We start from the raw sequence: 14,448 nt of genomic DNA on the forward strand, positions 1-14,448 counted from the left end.
CCATCCGTAAACAAAGTAAATGTTCCTTTAAGAACTACTTTTCACAGTGTAAACATATTTAAAAAAAAAAATCGCATACACTCCATCTATTTTATATTTCTCAGTAAAGGACATAGACGTAATACGATTTGCAATTAACAATCTAGATTTGCAAAGCAGTAACGTGTGGTACTAAAAAATAGGATTTGGCGTTTTAATCCTTTTCCAAGATGGCCACCATAGAAAGGGAAGGCAGTTATTCCATATGTGTCCCCTCTTTGCTTTCCATGGCAGCCTACAAAAAGTAAAAATACGTGCCGTGATGCAGAACCTGAAAATGAACATACAGTGACGTACAACGTAGCACGTTTAATTTTGAAATAATACATGGTTTTCAAAAGAAAACATTAACATTTTAGAATTTGTAAAGTAGTTTTATTTCACAAGAAACTGTTCGAGACCATCGCACTATTCCCATTTTCAATGAAAGTGTAACATTGTGTCTATGTGCGTAATCGAAAATGTTAATGGTGAGCCACACGTTGTTCTTTTCGTATACACAAAGTATGCATTTTCGTTAAAGAAACCGCTTTGTTCGCACAGTGATTTCCAAGACGTCGCCATGACCTTCGGCCTACATCAGCATAAAAGAGGTTATGTTACTCCTAATGGCCACTTCAGCCTATAGACAAAGGGGGCCAGCGCGATCATCCCACAAAATTTCGACGGACAGGCAGCCGGTCACGACCAGTTGCATCTGGCGTCCAAAGAAGCCATCACTCGGCATCTGAAATCCATGGCAAGCACAGTGAAGCAGGATGTAGCTGGTCGAAAAACGTAAGAGAAAGTATGTATCAATACCCAGATTTCAGCAAACAATGTCAAAAAAGACAAAAAGAACGTGGAAACTAATACACAAATCGAAGTGGTCATACATTACATTTTAAGGAAATATTAGCGTTGAACATGGGTAAATCTAGTGACAGGCTACAAACGCTGAGAATCTGCACTCTCCATAAGTAAAAAAAAAATGACAACTACACACAAAGATGGTCCTTCAGTTACAAAGCCAAAATTAATAGTCAAGTAACAAAAAATGACATCTCGTGATTTCAAAAAAGACCAAAAGAACGTGCAAAGTGATACACAATGCGATGGAGTCAAACATGACATTTTAAAGAAGAAATATTAGCGTTGAACAAGGGTAAATCTAGGCAGAACATGGGTAAATCTAGTGACAGGCTACAAATGCCGAGAATCTGCACTCTTCATAAGTTAAAAAAAATGACAACTACACACAAAGATGGTCCTTCAGTTACAAAGCCAAAATTAATGGTCAAGTAGCAAAAAATTACATCTCATGATTTCAAAAAAGACCAAAAGAACGTGCAAACTGACACACAAAGCGATGGGGCAAACATGACATTTTAAAGAAGAAATATTAGTGTTGAACAAGGGTAAGTCTAGTCATAGCCTGAAAAGGCAGAGAATCTGCACTCTTCGTAAGTGGCAAAAAATGACAACTGCACAGAAAAGTAATACTTCAGTTATATTGTCAAAATTATTGTTCTGGTAATAACAAATTTAAACTCGGTCCGGGGTAGAGTCGTCAAAATGAAACTTACATGATATTTACCGCCTCCATTGGTTTTGGATAAAGTCAGACAGCAATGTGTTTGCAGCAAAGAATCTGCTTGAACTGATATTTGATGTGCCTTACAAACGTTTTTGAAACATAACCTTATCAAATGGTATTTTTTTGCAAGCTTTAACTCCCTGAATTGTTGCTTAAGTTGCTTAAGTTTCCCTTTCGCTCAAGGTCAAAAAACAATTGACCCTTATGGTTTTAGAGGGATGCGTGGGCCTACTGAGCTCACAACCATAAAAGCAAACCAAGTAACCTTCACTCAGAATGCAAATACATTCTCACTTTGCAACAATATATGAGAATCCAATCATGAGAACCGCTACTCCCATACACTTGCAGAACCGCTGTTTCCAACAAACAGTGCAGGTGGCTGCCTCAGATTTCAAACTCTAGGATGCCAGTCTGACTGCAATATTATTCTACATACATTGTAACACAGATGCAGTAATTGTTCGCCGTATATTGAGCATCAACTTCCAGTTTACTTTGGTGACAATAAAACACCACTTTTAGCCTTTCTGCTGCCACAAACCATCCCAGCCTCATTAACACTCACCTTCCGAAACAGTATTTCATAAGTGTAACAAGTGCAATGGTGTCTTGTTTTATATGTGCTACCGGCGATGTCTGCGTACAACCAAAACACGAACAAAAGATGGCGTGCGCAGCAAAAGAATCAGACACACTTCACGCTGTTTCACAACCAGTCAGTGAAAGCGTCACATGTCCGCGGACATGACGCTATGGATTTGCCAATCGATATCTTGTCCACAGAGCGAACAGGGAAGTGTGACCGCGGAGCGGACATAGATATCAATAATTTTTGAGACATACTTTTTGGTTGTTTTAAAGGAAACTACTGGACGGATTATCACCAAATTTACAAAAGCGGGTTTTTGAGACCAAGCTCCTGTCCCTGCCGCCAAATTTGGTGAAAATCCATCCAGCGGTTTGACCTGTAGGCATGCACAAAGTTTTACCCCCATTCAGTCTATGGGAAAAGAAGATGTTTTGGGACCCCCCCTTATAACTTTCCCCTCCCTGGACCAAACATCACCAAACTTTGCAAAAAATTCAAAGTGGCCCATATACTTTATTTGCAAAGTTTGGTGAGGATTCATCCAGGGGGAGCGGAGTTATAAGCTGCCCAAAAAAGTGCTCTTCCTATGGAAACAGCAACTTAACCATAACTACACGGCCACTACCGTGGCTATGTAATATATATATATATATTCAGTGAAAAAACTTTGTTAAAGGGACGTTATGGTTAAGTTGCGCTACTAAAAACCTATGAAATTCAGTGAAAAAACGTAGTTAAAGGGACGTTATGGTTCAAAGTAAAACCGAAAAACCCCTGAAATTCGGCAGTTATGGTAAGATAAGCAACCATAACTCACGCCACCGTGCACTGCTAACACTAACACCCAGGACATCAAAGATGACATCACAAATGTCATTGATGACATCACTGATGACATCACATGTGTATGTACTTTTCATGAAAACTCTGTACAAGGGATTCTTATAATGCTAACCAAAAACTGTCAAGGATCAATGGGATAAATATCATGAGCTAATTAGTGCATTAAGCAATGCATTGATATAAATAGCATTCTATTATGAAGTTCTATCCAGTATAGTAAGCTACTCATGCAGAAACATAGGCAGTGTGTGCAGCATACATGATGAAGGTGCAATATTCATAATCTTGCCATGTTGAATAGTGAAAAGATAACTGCTTTCTTATTAGAGTTTTGCGTACTGTGAAGGTGCCGTAATTAGCACCAAGATCCCTTTGCGGGTCCAATACTTTACGGCTGGTAAAACCAGCCGTTAAGGTGGGAACCCGCAAAGGGACCTTGTAATCAGGTGCTAAGGGATTACCGGTTCCGGTACCCTTACCGGTACCGGTAATCCCTTATCGCCAGGGTCGTAATGAGGCCCCTTGACTGTTACTGAGCAAAACCATGTGGCCTAGATATGTCAATAAAGGAAAAAAAGGGCCAGACATGTGATGTCATCAGTGATGTCATCAATGACATTTGTGATGTCATCTTTGATGTCCTGGGTGTTAGTGTTAGCAGTGCACCGTGGCGCGAGTTATGGTTGCTTATCTTACCATAACTGCCGAATTTCAGGGGTTTTTCGGTTTTACTTTGAACCATAACGTCCCTTTAACTAAGTTTTTTCACTGAATTTCATAGGTTTTTAGTAGCACAACTTAACCATAATATCCCTGACTTCATATACATGTAACATAGAACATACTAACCACCTCGTAGTGATTTTCATGTCCGCGGACTACCGCCATGTCTGCGGACATATCGAAAATCTGAGCGTGGTGAATGTAAATTTAAATATTGTGCCCCATTTCCCCTTTGAAGTTGGCTCTGAAAAGAGCTATTTTCTTTTTTTTTTTTTACAGATGCTTGACAGACACCTGTTATTTAGTATTTTTTTCTTTTTTTTTTCTTACTTTACTCCTAAAATCTTTACATAACCTTCTCCAAAGCAACCCTTACATTCCAAAATAGAAAGGCATTTCCCGTAAAAGATAAAGAAATGCCATCTTCTTTAAAATTAACAGCATTACTGGCATCAATATTCTCATTGTTACAGAAGAACATACCAGCTCTAAGCATGAAGGCACACATGCCTCGGTTGATGACACACCTAGCAATGTTTTGCTGAGGACAAAAAACTGAACTATTGTCCCATATTGCCCTAGGTAGTAATCCAGAAATAATTACTTTCGCATTTGGAAGGATCTTCATTACGGCTTGAACCAAGCGTTCCAAATCAGCCAACAAAGTAGGGGCACTGACGTTGCCCAAATGGAAAGCACCATAGTGCAAAACTACCACATGCGGACTGTTCATCGTGGCCATATCCTCACAAACTTGTACAATTCCCTGTACATTGCAATCAGGCACAGTGCTCCACACCACCTCCACTCCTTTCACATCAAAGTTCTTTGCAACATGCCTGCATTCAGCGTACTGCTGTAAACCATGCACAAACATATCTCCGAGCACCAACACCCTGACTTTCTCCACTTCTGCCATCTTCACCACACACAGTCTCTTTCAACACAAATCCACAACCTCGACATCTGATTGGCTGATCCGTACAGTCTTCTTTCCATGTTGGATTTCCTGGAAAAACCCGGATGTAGCATGCCCTGTCCACGAACAGCCGCGGTGTCCGCGGACGGCGTCCACTTTACTCTCTGTGCCATTCCCTCATTGCATACAGCTAAGCAATCGCACAATACGAATAACGTCCTTAGAACACCCCCATTTTGTGAATTTTCGAACATTTCAGGACAATTATCATTTCATTATTCAACATATTAACATTACAAATATTATACTTTCATCTTGTACTCTGCACACTATGCTATGTTTCTCCATTAGTAGCTCAGTATACTAGATAGAATCCCATAATACAATGCTTTTTATATCAATGCATCGTTCAAAGCACTAATAACGGTATGATATTTATTGCAATATCCTTGACACTTTTTTGCAACATTATAATAAAAATCCCTAGTACACAAATTCCATGAAAAGTACATACACATGTGATGTCATCAGTGATTTCATCAATGACATTTGCGATGTCATCTTTGATGTCCTGGGTGTTAGTCTTAGCAGTGCACGGTGGTGGAGCAAGTTATTTTTCATACTTTACCATAACTTGCGATTTTCAGGGGTCTTTCAGCTGTACTTAAAACCATAACGTCCTTTAAACAAACTTTTTTTAATATCACGCAAAAAATATACAAACATGGCATGCAAAAACCAACTTCTACACATGGCTTTACACAGAATGTTGCAAAGTAAGAATGTATGCTCGTTCACAGTGAAGGTCAGCTGCTTCCATTTTTTTCTCGGGCCCCGGAGAGGCTCACGAAGCGGACTATAAGGTTGTATTGTGTTTTGACCTTGACAGACAGAGATTGTGATGAAAGACTTCTCTTGAAGGAGTGTTGCTAAAACGTAAGAGAAGATACGGATGACATTTATGAAACGAAACCACTTTTATATATTATATCACTATGCGAAAGATCGTTGGCACACGCAGAGTCGTATTTTGGGACTGCACCACTCGTAGACAATGGAAATTGCAATTTTACTGTAAGTAACCCTTTAGATTATTTTATACCAAATATAATTACAATAGCGTAGCATTAAAAACCGCTCAAGTTTAACTTGTTCGTTGAAAGTGGCATAATGTTTTCTACCGCGCACTATCACTGCCGAATTGATCCCCTGTTGTTTAGAGGGCTCTGAAAAAGGCAGACGACAAAGGGTGGGTTAATACAAATAATTTAACCGGTCTATAGGCGGTCAAGCGCTCTACTCGCTGTGCCACTTCACTGTAGCCTGTCAAATGGCACAGCGAGTACAACGCTCGCTTTGACATCCGTGCACAGCTTGCTAACGCAAGTTCGAATCCCGGCAAGGCCAAACTCAGCCTTGCATCCTTCCGTGGTCGATAAATGAGCACCACACACCGTGGTTAATAATAAGCACCGCTTAGATACCTCACGGTTCTTAGCGCTATATGAATGGGAAAATATTATTTTATTATTAACATATTCTGTTGCACTATCTTCGATAGCAAATAGTTTCACGCCCTAATAAATAAAATGATGATTTTTAATGAAGATCGGCTGGTGAGACTAATTTATGTTTTTTAAAACAGGTATGTGGCCCCATTTTGCCTATGTCACGATTTACAGACTCCAGCGGATGGGGTCTTCAACTGCCAGGTGCAGGTCCAAATATGCAACTTCATGACCCTCACCATTTTATGGGACAATCGCCAAGGACCAATATGCCCTTACGCAGTACTAGCGGCTACAAACAACATACCAACCAATAGGGTGGTCTAATGGCTCGTTTTTGGAGCAACCTTCCGATTATCAGAGCGACCATTTACTGCTTTTATCATAAACCAACAGCCTATCTACCGCAAAGGAACAATGCGTGGCTCCAAATAAACTTTTGCTGATCGACAGCAGAGACAATAGCAAATCGCTGAATATTCACTAAACATTTCATGTGAAATAAATGTACTTTACCAAATTTACAATCCTGCTGTTTACTTTTAAACCACAGTTTCATATTCCGAATTGTGGCGCACTGAGTTGTAAGCTGATCTAACACCCTCTGTACTGCAAAGGTACATCGCGTGCCTCAACATGAACCTTTGCGGATCGACAACAAAGACAAATGCAAATTGCTGAATATTCTCTAAACATTTGATGTCAAATAAATGTACTTTACAAAATTTACAATCTTGCTGTTTGCTTTTAAATCACTGTTTCATATTCCGAATTGTGGCGCGCTGTGTTGTGACATAATATGTGTTGTCTTCCGGGTTCTGTGTAAAGTCACTTAGGACTGGAGAGGACTGGGCGCGTTTGATGACGCACCCTGTAAAGTCACGGAGAGAGGCGGGGAGTATGAATGCTTTGATAATATCAGGCTTAGGGGCGGGAGATATGATTTAGTGTCGCAAAAGCAAGTCAGCCAGGTCAATAGCGCCAGTCATAGGATTATCACATAATGTCGGCGCACACCAGCCGGATTTATCGTTTCTTTAGTGGACAAAAAGACGGTTGACGCCCATAGGAAATTGTACTATTAGCGGACAAAAGGAGTGGTCTTAAAACACTTTCACCCTGACAACGAACAATACAAACAACGTTCTCAGAACACCCCCATTTTGTGTAATTGCAACCATTTCGGGACACCGCAAGTATTCTTAGAACACATTCAACTAGACAGATTACAATACGGACAGCGTCCTGAGGACACCCCCAGTTTGTGAATTTACGAACAATTAAGTACACCGCGAGTTTTCATAGCTCATTTTTACCTTCCTTGCGAACAAAAATGACACATACTCCGTCCTCTAAACACCCCACCATTTAGTTTATTTACAAAATGTCAGAACAGCCGTGTTCTCCGCGGACAAATCGAACGCAACAAAAACGTCTAACACATAAAAAAACAAAACATTGAACCTATCTCATACTCCCCCACCCTCCCCAAACACTCTTACACACCAACAAAGGGCACTAAATACAATTTTTTATCCACGTTTCACCGCGCTGTACGCGGTCGACGGCGAATACAAAATGGCGGGTGCCACAGAAAATCTGACGCGCTCCACGCCCCTCGCCGTCCAATCAGCGAACATGTCACATGTCCGCGGACATGACGCAAGGCCATGGGCCAATCGGGGTGCTGTCCGCGGAGCGAACAGGGAAGTCCGTCCGCGAAGCGAACACAGATATCACTAATGTTTTTGCCTTACATTTTGGTCATTTTTTAAAAAACTACTGGACGGATTTACACCAAATTTGCAAAAGCACGCTTTCGGGACCAGGCCGCCGCTCCTGCCACAAATTTGGTGTAAATCCGTCCAGCGGTTCGGGCTGTAGCCGTGCGCAAAGTTTTTTCCCATTCAGTCTATGGGAAAAAAAAAAGTTTTGGGACCCCCCTATAACTTTTCCCCCCATGGACGAATCCTCACCAAACTTTGCAAAAAATTTCAGAGTGGGCCATATACTTTTTTTGCAAAGGTGGTGAGGATTCGTCCAGGGGGAGCGAAGTTATAAGCCGCCCAAAAAGTGCTCTTCCTATGGAAACACCAACTTAACCATAACTACATGGCCACTACCGTGGCCATGTAATATATATATTATATATATATATGTATGTATATATATATATATATATATATATATATATATATATATATATATATATATATATATATATATATATATATATATAAAACAGGGAGTCATTTATTTGGTGTTCATGTTGAAAATAAATAAAATAAATAAAATTGGTCTTTTTATACTTGTATGCTGTTGTTGTTGTTGTCCATTCTATGTAAATCTTCCGTGGAAAAATGTGTGTAAAAGTACTGAACCTCTTTTTCTTTCTATTATTGGAAAACAAACCTCCTTCATTTCAGCCTGTAGGCAAGAGGGGAGTCTGGTGACAACCCCTGGGACCCTGGAATAGAAGGAAGAAAGGGGGTGCCGTTCCATACCCTCCAATCCAAAGAGGGAAGGGAACAGTGGAGTGCCCACTCCCTAATGAAGGAAGAAAGGGGGGCCATGCCACATCCTCTAACCCAAAGATGGAAGGGGAGGCTGAGTGCCAACTCCCTAATGAAGGAAATTGTGCCTAATGAAACCCCACTCTGCCCTGCTCTTCCCCATCAAAGAGTCATGGAAGAACAGGGTGTGGGCATGTGGGGAGCCTTCAAAGGTCCCAAACTGAAGGTACCTTTCACCTGAAAAGCAGGATTTTAAACACTGACACAAAAATGGTGTGGAAAACCCAGTGTTCTCCAGACTTGCAGGCTCTGAAGGCAGTGTTAGCAGGATAGTTCCCCTTGGCTGGAGCATGACACACATTTGCGAAAATGGGGGATGCAGCTTCAAAGAGAAAACAACCAACTTCAAAGAGAGTCATAAAGAAAACTCTGGTCATAGGCTTCCCCAAGGACACAGATGGCTAGATGAAGCAGATCTCCCATTTGCTGAAGATACAGATTTGCAATTAATTTAAAAGGACTATTATTATAACCATTGCTGTCACCCACAAGAGGTGTTCTTATAGCTGTGGGTTCACCCGAGCTCCTCCATCATGGGGACCCCATAAAAACATGCTCCTTCCTCAGAGCTGTGCCCCGCTTCAAAGAACAGACAGGAATTCTATGAAAACGGCTCTTGTACACCACTACGGGTTGCACGCTTGGGACTCGTCCCTGCAAGTGGGCACTGCCCCTCCTGATGTGCGTCCTGGAAACCTCTGTCTTTGGAGAAAATCTGGGATCACGTCAGGCCACCAAAATGTAGAGAAGACCCTCAACGCTCACACCAGAAAAAATAAAACCTACTAGGGAAAAAGGCACAGCCTCACGTCTTGCAAGGAGAACAAGGTTTATTCTCATAAAACAAATGCGCGATAGCAAAGAACTCTGCTGCCACGGAGCGCTTTGGCAAAGTTAGCACAAACATCAAGTTATAAAGGTAAAAATCGTCAGCGCTGACGTGTATTACATAGGTCACAACTCCACAGAGCTCATTTATTGCGTCCCTCTACATAGGTGGCCTTCTCCATAGGGGTTCCCAGGCCCTTATTCCCAGCTTCACCTGTCCTTCTTCTTCCGGGTGGGATCCTGCTTCGTACATCATCAAACGCTGGGCTCCTAATTAACAATTCTAAAAAACAATTCAGCACATCTCCTATCTATGGCCTACACCTGTTACCACAGACATGGGCACAGAGGCTACTTTCAAGGTCACACTAACTCTAAACCCCTGCTCCATCCCAAACGCATCGACACTGTTCTAGTTCTTCCCACCCCGGGCTTACATTTGTTACTTTCCCTCCCTCTCACCTCCTAGCGCAAATCACAGGAACCCCAGGTAGGTTGAATTCTTTCTGCTGTGATCTTTCTGATGGATAAGTGGACTAACAGCTTTATGGTCAGTGGTCTGGAATTGACCGATGCACTGAAATGCTGGGGTCTTGGGATGGGGCATGTGGGCACAATAACTTGGGGTCCGAATGGCAGTCCTATGCCCGAGCCCATTGACCAAGTGCATTATGGTATTTGTAGTTTTGGCCCTCCAAATTCAAGAAGAAGGAGAATCACAGAAACTAAGACTACTTGACCTCATCTATCTTCACTTTCCTCTACCCAGGGAGCTTCACTGTGTGCCTGTCACCACCAGCATAATAAAGTCAATGGATTCTCTTGTAGATGGAGGGCGGACAGCAGCATGAAAGGAGCACATGTCCTTGTAGGCATAATTTAAGGAGAGCTCATGGCAGAACCTGCACCAATCACTATATGTGTGCATTGTCATGAATCCGGGGCTCTGCACAAAATTCTCAACAACAACAGTATGATTTATCCAGGGCTATTGAGGTGTTTTCAAGCTGGGACCAAGTTATAAAGTCATAAAAACTAAAGAAACTCAAGTTCAGAATGTCTACCATATTCTCCCCATACTGCAAGAAACTGTTTAGGCCCTTGTCCCATCACTCACGGTATTCATACAGATTGGATCAATTGTGATATTATCTTAGCTCTCTTGATGTTGGTTGTGGCGTGCTTGAGTACGATGGGAAAAGTCCTCCCCCGAGTCTCTCCTATCTATTTCGCAAGACTTGTATAGTGCTTTTTCCAAAGCACTGAACAATTTAAACAATCAGTTCAACAAACATGATGCACTGATGAATGCAGTTAAAAAGGCAGCGAAAGGGAGAACTTCAGTCTAAGATGGGTTTAAGTTAAAGAGTGAAAGTACCTCCAAGAATGATTCGCAGAGAAACAGTTAGAAAGAGTAGTGTGAAAAACTGAATGAAGTGATGAGACCTGAGAAGGCACTGATAGAGAAGGAGAATAGAAGGTGGTCAAGAACAGAACCTTTAGGAACACCAAATTGAAGCATTTGAGAAGGCTACATATTGTCAGACCAAGAGACAGAAAATGTTCTATCACAGAGAGGAAGCAGTGCAACCATAGGGAGACAGAACTTGAGAAGTAGAAGGAGGAGGGAGTAGAGAGAAGAACGGCGACATCAACAGTCACTGATATCAGTGAGAGCTTAGAGTGACAGGCAGAGAGAAGAACGTTAGAGTCACTAGTTTGTCTATAGTGAGAATGGTGAAATCCTGATTGAAAAGTAGGAAGGTGAGAATGTGACTTAATGTAAGAAGGATTCAAGTATTGTTGGTAGATTGACAAGGGTGCTATTGTAAGGGATGAGTAGGGTACGAGAGAAGAGAGAGAAGAGGGAATAGGGACAAGGAGAAGCTATGGCATGAGCAAGATCCAAGAATGAGAATAGTCAGATAGAAGAGAGAAAGAAGGAAGAAGAGAGGCGGATAGGAAGGAGAGTCAGTAAGCAGAGGGGGGGAGGCAAAGAATGAACATAGGGAATATACTTCAGAAGTGAAGTAGTTAGTGAGTTGGCAGAAGAGTGAGGGGAAGATTCAAAGGGGTCATAGGGGCATGTTAATGTTAAAGGATATTTATACCGCACACTATCACCGCCGTAGTGGTCCCCTGGTGCTCTTGTGAATCTGAATGAAAGGGTGTAGTTTAGGGCGCATTAGTAGGACAAAGTTTGGAGAAAGAACAAGGGAGCTGTGATGTGCTGTTGGCAGCTTCAGTTCGGTTAACACCGTTCACTGAGCTTTTTGGTGTGGCATCCGGTCAGAGTCAGTCGTGTGCTGTTGTGTAAGGCTCTGTGTGGTGAGTTTGTTGTTGCAGTGTAGTGAAGTGCATGCAGGTTAATGTGGTTTAGGAGGTATGGTTGTGTTTAGCTAGGGTTTGAGAGGTGCATGAAGAGGGCTGAGGTTTTAGTAGGGTTGGTTATTAGCATTGTTGTCTGGAGAAACAGGCACTCGTTTTGTGTGTCTTTTGAGATTTAGACAAATGCATTCCTGACAGCAATCTAGATTCAGCATGACCAGGTTGTCTCTCATCTCCCCATCCATATGTTGTGCTAGTTAATCTCTACAACTCTATCTGTGTTGTTAATCTGGCCAGCCCCTACATCCTAGTCTGTGCCTGATACAAATTGGTCCCTGTTGGTCTCTCTAGTTGTGACCTATTCCCATACCCATAGCTTTGTCTGTGTGGCACGCGGTACAGTTCAGTCCTTACAGGCCTGCCTCATGACTTGAAGCAAGTGAATCACCATACATATGTCTCAGATGAATTTTGTTGTGTGTGTTGGGTTGAAAGGAGTGTTGAAAGGAGGGGAATACCGCGTTTCACCCGTTGGTGTCCCACTTCCACTCTGCAAGGAACCCCCATCCAGCTGATCCTCCCTCACTGGTCCACCCCCAGGAACTGGATCCAATAGCGATGGCCTTGTCCTGGCCACCTGGATGACGGATCCCCAGGGACCATTGAGGGAGACACTGTCAGGTTTCTCACACTAGTCACTAGACTTCAGAAAACAATCTGAATATGGCTGCTTGGAGTTGTGTTTAAGCCCCACAACCTCATTGCCTGGGTACAAAAAGGTCCAAAATGAAGTGGAGAGACTAAAAAAGGGAAGCCTTTCAGGCTTGGTTAGCAATGTACATTGCTTTCTATGTAAAATTACTGGGGATTCCCTGTCCGATGACAGGGAATATTCAAAAATGTGAATCTATGAAAGATCCACTGGTGGCGAAAAAGTTATTACACCAGTATCACTTTTACAGCAGCAATTAGGTCACTAGATCTCTGAAGACTGCTTGGAAACAACAACAGGAGGCAATTTACAGTACAATTATGGTACAGCTTAGTTAGTGCTAGCTCAAAGAATTACCAGGAGGATGTGCTTTGGGTGGGGAGGGGCAGGTATGGGGTGGGAATGGCTCTAGGGATTAAAATGGCCATGGGTAGTCAATGGGAGGGTAGATTGCCTCGGCAGAGAGGCAGAGGGCTGTCAGCTTCTCACCCAGAGAAGTTGGCATCCTGGTGGAGCAAGTCCTGGGGCATCATGATGCCCTCTTCCCCAGACCATCGCAAGTCGGCAATGAAGGATGGAAAAAGATCTGGATGGACATCGTGGGTGCCATCAACGCGGAGGGGGTAGCACCCTGCACCTACTGACATGTCCATAAGCAAGGGGAAGACTACAAGTCCAGGACCCTCACCAAGGCCTGGCGCCTCATCAAGCCTGATGATGACCAAAGGGGCTGCCGGGGCCGGTTGACCACCGACGAGATGCGAGTCCTGGAGTGCATCAACCCAGCGCTGCACACATAGGTCTTGGAGTTGGTGCTCCGTCTGGAGTCTACTAGTAAGTGTCCATGTGTTCTTGTCCACCATAGTGCATGTACATGTTGACGTGTGGTTGGAGTGTGCACCTTGGCCTTATGTCTGGCATGCCTCCTGCACAGATGTCTGTGTGCATGTCCCAGTCACAGCTGCATGTGAGTCCATTGAAGCGTGTGCAACATCAATGCTGTCTGTGTAGCAATGCGTGATGTGCGCCTGCATGTAATGACATACACATGTTTGCATCCCTAAGTCTGGACTGGGGCATGCCAGAGGTGTGACACATGAGTGCTTTGGGCGACATCATGGACATGCATGGTGTACATGTGCATGTGTCTGAGCAGTGAGTGTGTGACTGGACAACACTCTGTGATGTATGTTACTAGGGCTTTGTATTGTGTGATTGCCTCATGCTGCCAATTTGACCTTGAGTACACTCTGACGTGATAGCTCTATGGCCTGCCTCATGACTGTCAGGTGATGTGTTTGAATGAGATGTGTATTTCCCATGATGCATGTGAGCTGAATGCACAATATTGATTAGCTGGTACTGCCTTGTCCAAGGATGTGAATGTCTGTTGTGAATGACAGACATGATTGTGCATGTGTGTAAATGGCACTTGCCTGTGTGTTGTGGATGTTGATGATGGTTGTGACCTTTGACAGTGCCACTGATGTACATTTGCATTGTGGCAAACACACATATGTCCAGTACCCTCATGTATGTGTTTTATGTTTCCTTATCCACAGCGACGATGGAAGAAGAGGGCGGAAAAGGCACTGTGGAGCATGGCAAGAGGGATGCCTCCACCAGGCGTAGACGCAAGGCCCAGTCATCCTCCCAGGGACTGTCATCTTCCGGAAGCGACGAGACTGGTGCCGCGTCAGAGACAATGGCCGCAGCTGCTGTGGGTAGGTCCAAGAGGGTGAAGGTGGTGGAGGACTCCTCAGCAGTGGGAGGGACAGGCCAGCCTGCACAGGGACAAGACACTGCA

This window comes from Ambystoma mexicanum, chromosome 5q (genome assembly GCF_040938575.1).
Source record: "Ambystoma mexicanum isolate Mex_15411 chromosome 5q, UKY_AmexF1_1, whole genome shotgun sequence".
NCBI lineage: Eukaryota > Metazoa > Chordata > Amphibia > Caudata > Ambystomatidae > Ambystoma > Ambystoma mexicanum.